Source organism: Gossypium hirsutum, chromosome A05 (genome assembly GCF_007990345.1).
Source record: "Gossypium hirsutum isolate 1008001.06 chromosome A05, Gossypium_hirsutum_v2.1, whole genome shotgun sequence".
NCBI classification, from domain to species: domain Eukaryota; kingdom Viridiplantae; phylum Streptophyta; class Magnoliopsida; order Malvales; family Malvaceae; genus Gossypium; species Gossypium hirsutum.
Genome location: NC_053428.1, coordinates 54,342,839 through 54,349,819, shown reverse-complemented (window position 1 = coordinate 54,349,819; position 6,981 = coordinate 54,342,839).

Sequence of the window (6,981 nt, the reverse complement as noted above, 5' to 3'; positions counted from 1 at the left end):
TTATTGTAAAAGATCGAAGTCCATATTTATAAATATTGAAATCAACATTCAAAGTGAGGGAAATTGGTGATTCAATGATAACTGATGCGTAGTTTACTTGTAGATGAAACATGTATCTATATAATCTGTCCTCAAATTGCTTTACAAGGAAGGTTAGTGGGCTTGGTCGTAGCTATGAGTCTCTCTTTCCCTATTATCAATCCCTACATTTGCATCCTTTTGTAGAAAAGAAAAAGAGAAACACCTTTGTTGCCAATTCTGCATGAACAAGACAAAACCAAAAAGAACATAACAATGCCTAAGTGCGATAATGAAGGAACCTAATAGTAAAGCTCTCTCCTTTTTCTTTTAATATCTTTATTGTTTAAGATTGGCTTGTTTCTTGTTGTTTAAAGTTGATTTCATTGGTGTATAAAAATGTCATGTGCCTTTTAAATACGTAAGTCAAATCAAATTATGCCGAAGTGTCAATAGAAATAGGAATTGACATTTGAACACCGATAAATGAGTATCACTACAATGGCTATATCTAGCATCCCTAAAAATGGATTGAACCTGAATATCATAGTGATAGCGATGGACTTGAAGCATTTCACTTCTAGATTTTGTTTCTATTGTGGATGTAAGGTAAAAAGATAAAATAATGTGTTCAACAACTGTTTGGGTATTCCTAATGCAGATGGATCACTTAATAGTTGGTTTCGCAACAGCCTGTTTTAGATTGATTCGAAGTAAAAACAATGGCGAAGTTTTAAAGTCATGTCATTTGTACTCAAAAGTATAGAACGAGTTAAAATAGGAGAAGATGAAGAATGAAAATAGGTTGGACAGCTTTGCATCATAAGCGACATTGTTGCCTCCGCCTCATTCTGGTTTTACATCTTGTAAATGTAAGTGTTGCTTTAATTTAATATTGTACTAGTGATGTTACCAAAAAACTATCATTATAATTTTATTTTGATGTAAAGATTCTATTGTGCTTCGAGTAATAAAAATGCTACTTATCAAATTCTCGTAGGCGATATTAATAAAATCTACTTCATTGGTATCTTGTGTTGTTCTTTGTCTACTAGTAATGTTACTAACAAACTACTCATGCTAACTTGTTTGGATCTGAATCACTTTTGGTTTCACAATATTGACAAGGTTATCAATAATAAGTCCGAATTTGGTCCTCTCGATTAAAAGTTGTATGCTGTCAAATTAATTAAACTTTTAGAAGTTTCTCTATCAATGCCATCATGGTAAGGCAATGTTATTATTTGAGAGGTCTTTACTTTTCCAATTTTCTTGTTATACATCCCCCATTACTGCACCAAGAATCATTGAAGTTTTTATTGTTTGAATGAAGTAACTAATCGACCATTGATGTAGTATTTTCCTTAGATGGTCCACCATTTTTTTACTCCTCTCTTCGTCCTCTTTCTTTAAAGCAAATAAAGCAATAGTTGAAAACAATTTTAAAAACAAAGTAAAGATTTTATCAAAACAATCTCTTTAAACAAAGTATATTTGTTAACCTCAAATTCACTACTTATTGACCCTGTAAAGCATAAAATAGAAATGGCCTTAAGTTTGCATCAATTGTAATAAACAAAACAGTAACATTGAAGTTCCAAACATGCAAGAAAATATAGCACATGCATATTGCTTGGTCAAACATCTTCAACAAGATCTTGTCGTGAATTGGTAAACACTTCAGATGAATCAACTTGTGTTCTTTCCTACAATAAAAATGGTGCTTATAAGTACTTAATTTATACGACAATTAAAGGGAATTACAATTTAGTTTCAAAATAATTAAAATTTTATATTTGTAAATACTTTTTATCACCGTGAAAATGTTTGTAGTATCCTTGTTGTCCACATATACGAGTCATTTTCGGTCACTTTCTAGATAACTTGGACAAATTGCTTTTTTCTTTCTCTTAAAGTATTTCAACAATATTCTTTTTTCATGCAGTTTAGTGTCTCCATTTTTTAAGCTTAGGAAGCTCAAAGTTGAATAATTGCATTTCCATGTTGGATAGAATCCCATTAGTCTTCACCAAAAATTGGATTAATCATATAAGCATAGGTTTCCAAAAATGTTGCAACCTTGTAACAATCATCCACATGATCCTCTAGATGTTTTATTCGATTAAGGATGCAAAAAGTTACACGTGAACATGGTAATCCACTTAGCTACCATCTCCTACAAGAGCATGCTCGTTTATTCATGCAGACCAATGATTGAGTTAATGCACATTTAACTTGAAATTTATGACCTTTTTGAACAATTTGGTATTCAATTAAAAGATTCAATCTTCAACTTGTCAAGTTTCTTTTGTATCTTAGGAAAAATTTGGCCATTAAATCTTCTCATTGCATCCCTTTGTATATAAACTCTTCTCATTAACTTTAAACCGATTCCTTCAAGTATTGTAAGAATTGGTTTGTCTCTCACATTTAAATGTAAGTTGTTAAAATTCTCACACATATTATTTAGAAGCATATCACATTTGAAAAAAGTTCTAAAATGCGATCTAAATCATTCTTTCGTCAATTTTTCTTTCAACCACTTGTAAGCAGTATCACATGTCTTCTCAATCTTCTCCATCCAATAATTAAATTCACCAACATAACTAACTCGTGCTACTGCCCATGAATAGTCTTTAAGGGTCTTTCCTCTATGGGGGTCTTTCCTCTATGGGCATCAATCTTGAATTTTTTTTTAATACATATGTCAAACACAAAAGTAATCCTCAAAATTTGGAAATAATGATTGTACAATAGGAGTGAGACCTTACAAATAAAATAAATATATTAGTCTATTAAGATACATATAATAAGGTAAAAAATAAAAAAAATACTTAAAAGACGTTGCTACTTGCTATCCTTTTGCCTATCTGACATAAACCTCCAAGCATGGGAATACTCTAAAAACCAACCCTAATTGTTACTGTTCTCTCTCTCAATAACTGTGTAAGCTATCGGATAGATGCAATCATTGGCATCTATATCTATTGCTGTAACTCACTCTCCACCATATTTACTCTTTAGCTAACATCTATCTATTAAAATAATTGGTCTACAACCAGCCAAAATGTCATCCTTCAATGCCTTGATACATATGTAAAAACCCTTTGAAACAATGATCTTTCTAAATGCAAAATGACGTTAGATCCAAGATTTCTTTTTCTTACCTGTCCACAATAGTTTGGCAATTTAGAGTATTGGACTTCATCATTCCCCTTAATAATCTCCAACGCTTTTACTTTAGTCTTATATCCCTTCATCAATTTTATTTCAAGATTTAATTAATTTCCAACCTTAGCTAAAAATGTATACATCTTCACTTTAAGGTCATTGTGAAATAAATCTAAAAACCAATGCGCCAACCATTCAACTGATGCAAATTTATTTTCAAAAATTTTACTACAATTATGCTCACTCACAATGCTTTTGATTTGAACAATCATTTTGTCTGGCATTTTTGAAGCCCATATATGAAAAGAACAACCAGCTTTGCACTTAACATCCACTCTATCTTTATCATTATGCTTAAAATCGATCCCAAGCTGATTAACTAATGAATATTACCGACAAACATTTTTGAATTCATCAAGATATTTAAATATCATGCCTACAACAAATTTTGGATTTCAGGAAGTTTTTGCTTTCTCTTGACATCATTGTTGTTGTCACTAATAGCATAGTCCAAATATAATTGGTCATAATCATTTGAAAAGTAACCAAATCCAGAATCAAACTCATCATCTAGTGAATCATATGACCCTCTTATTGTTTTTTTATCGATCACTTTCTGTTTTTCTTTTTGTCTATTTCTAGTTACGGATTAACGCACCATCTATCTTACTTCTAACTTCAACATTAAATAATCATCACAATCATCTAAATCGTATTCACTATCATAAAAGTCATCATCATCATTTTTTTTATATTCTAAACCATTCCCAAATTCTGATCTATGTTCAAAAGAAGTTTCAACTTCTCGATTATCTGGCACATATAAACCAATTATTGTAGCATCATCATTTTCCTTTATCTTAACTAATCCATCAGTTAAGCCTTTTTTTAGTATCCTTCAATGATACGTTATATATCCACTATAACCTAACATTTGGGCAAACTCATTCAAATATCTCAATGAAAAATCAATTGGATTACACCAAACAATATAATTTATCTCATTTCTATCTATTTATTTTCCCCATTAATACAACATAGATTCCCATTTTTATTTTAAAATAATTAGTATGACGCATTGAAAAATCAAAAATCAAAAATCAAAAACAAAACTAAAAATCAACAAACCTTATTAAAATATCATAACTTTAAGTGTTAGTAATTAAAATACCACCATTATGCTATAGTGTTAGTTCGCAGTCAACAATTATCAAGTAATATATTTTAGTTCAAATAAAAATAGGTACAAAAAGAAAATACAATTAAGCACAAAAATATAAATAAAAAAAATAAAAAAATTCAAATAAAATCTTAAATTCATAGTGCATTGTATTCAAATGATTTTAAACTAATCGAGAGTACATAAGTTTTCCTTTTGAAAGAGAGATTACTTATTTTTAATTCTTTGTCGAAACTAATTATCGTTTAAGCAACACTAATAAATTTAATACAAAATTTATCAATAGATGAAAAGCCACAAACCTAAATTTTCTTCTTTTACTATTGACTTAAATTTTCTTTTAAAAAAAATATGTATTTTCCCTTAAAAAAGTATCAGATATAGGATGGGCATATGAATCCCAAACAATAAACAAAAATCTAGAATACTTGATGATGATTAGTATGGGTATTTTACTAAAAAAGGCCCATTTCCAACATTATTTACGGAAATGGGCCACTTAAAAGATTATTTATTAGAATGGGCTAAAAATCCCAAAACGCGCCTAAGTGAAAGTGTTTTAAGGGAAAATTTCAGAAAAATGTCTTCTCGTGAAAATGTTTTTTCCATGTCAGTAAAAACGTGTTGACGTGGAAACGTTTTAGCCCGTGTTTTTCTAGGTTTTTTGGGTTATTTGCATGTTAGGGCTTAAGATTTATGGTTTAGGGTTAGGGTGTTGAAAAAATAAATTAGGGTTTAGGGTTTTTAAAAAATAAATTTGGGTTTAGGGGTTTTAGGGTTTTTTTAATAGCTAAGTGATGTATTATGAAAAAAATTATTTTGACGAGATAGATTTTGCTTTTTTTTTGTACAGTCAGTAAATGTACAGAAAAAGCTTCCAGCTGGACGCTTTTTTTGTACATTTGATTCTGAAAAAAATAATTTTGAGAAGATGGTTCTAAAAAAATATCTTGGGATTCACAAGAAATTTGATAGTTGGGGTTGAAAAACACTGTAAGTAGAATGCACTGTCATCAAAATTACTGAAAAACTCCCAACTGGATTTTTTTTGTATAGTTGATTCTGAAAAAATAATTTTGAGAAGATGGTTCTGAAAAAATAGGTTGAAAAATGCTTCAAGCAGGATGCATTGTCAACAAAAGTACTGAAAAAGGCTCCCAGTTGGACTTTTTTTTGCATAGTTTATTTTGAAAAAATAATTTTGAGAAGTTAGTTCTGAAAAAATAAGTTGAAAAATGCTTCAAGTAGGATGCACTGTTAGCAAAAGTACCGAAAAAAGCTCCCAATTGGACGCTCTTTTCAATAGTACTGGTGAGAGTGCATCCCACTATCCCTTGGGCTATAAATGAGCTAAATTTCATTCTCTTGTTGTATAAGTTACAATAAGAGAAATTGAAGAATTCAGAAGAATATAAATTGAAGAAGTTCAGAAGAATAGGAATTAAAGAAGTTGAGAAGGTATAAGTTGATTTATCGTATTAATATTTATAGGAATCATTATATTTTTGCATAATGTTTTTTTGTTTTGAATTTCTTTCAATAGATAATTTTATTGAAAATGAATGAACGTATTAGTGTTGTTATTTACTACGACGGTGAGGTTCGTGACACTGAGAACGGCGTTATTTTTTTATCAGAGAACACAACATGACTGGTTTTTAACCAAAACATAGATTTGACAGAACTTCGTAAAAGAATTAGGCACAAAGTTTTCAGAACGATGCCAATGAGAGTTTTGTTTATTAAGTGTCAATTTTGTGCTTCGATTGATCCCATAACATATGACTCATTTGATATCAAATGTGTTCGTGGCTTGAAGGCAATGGTGCAGACTCATCTCGCTAGTGGATCACCCTATCTTAAGTTATATATGGAATTTTCATCGCCAAATAAAGCACTTGCGACTTCAACATCTATTGCTGTTCGAGAGGAATACACGACCCTGCCTGGCACTCCGTTAGTGGGAGGTAGAACATGGAAGCGTCCGTTTTTGGTGGCAATATATAATACACGACCCTTGCACGACACTCAATTAGTGGAAATATGTATTGGGGAATGGCATCAAATTCTAGTAGTTGGCAATCCACATCTGATTGGGGAGATTATGAAATGTCCACGAGAAGGGATAATATACTCCCTACGACATCCATTGGCGAGGGGACATTGCATGTTTTAAATATTGGTGGGTCAGATGATGAGTTCGATCTGGATCCACCCTGAGAACCCGGTCCTGATAGTGCAGAAGTTGTATTATTTTCTGAACCAGAGTCTGTTCCAATAGAACCTGAAGATGATGAAGAGGGTTTAAATGAATAAGAAGAAGATCCGTGATTCATGGCATACTCATCTCCAGCCCGCATGCATAATGTTGATCTATTGGTAGATGATGCGTCGGAGTTTCTAGATCTACCACACAGGAGGCGTGACCATACAAGTTCGTCGTTGGATTCGGGTGAATTGAAAGTTGGTAAGGAGTTTTCCAGTAAGGATGGTTTTCTCGGTGTATTAAAGTAATATAGCATCATGAACAGGGTTAACTATCATGTGGTTAAATCCCAATCTAAGAAGTTCGAGACCAAGTGTGCAGTGCAAGACAGTTCATATTCATGGAA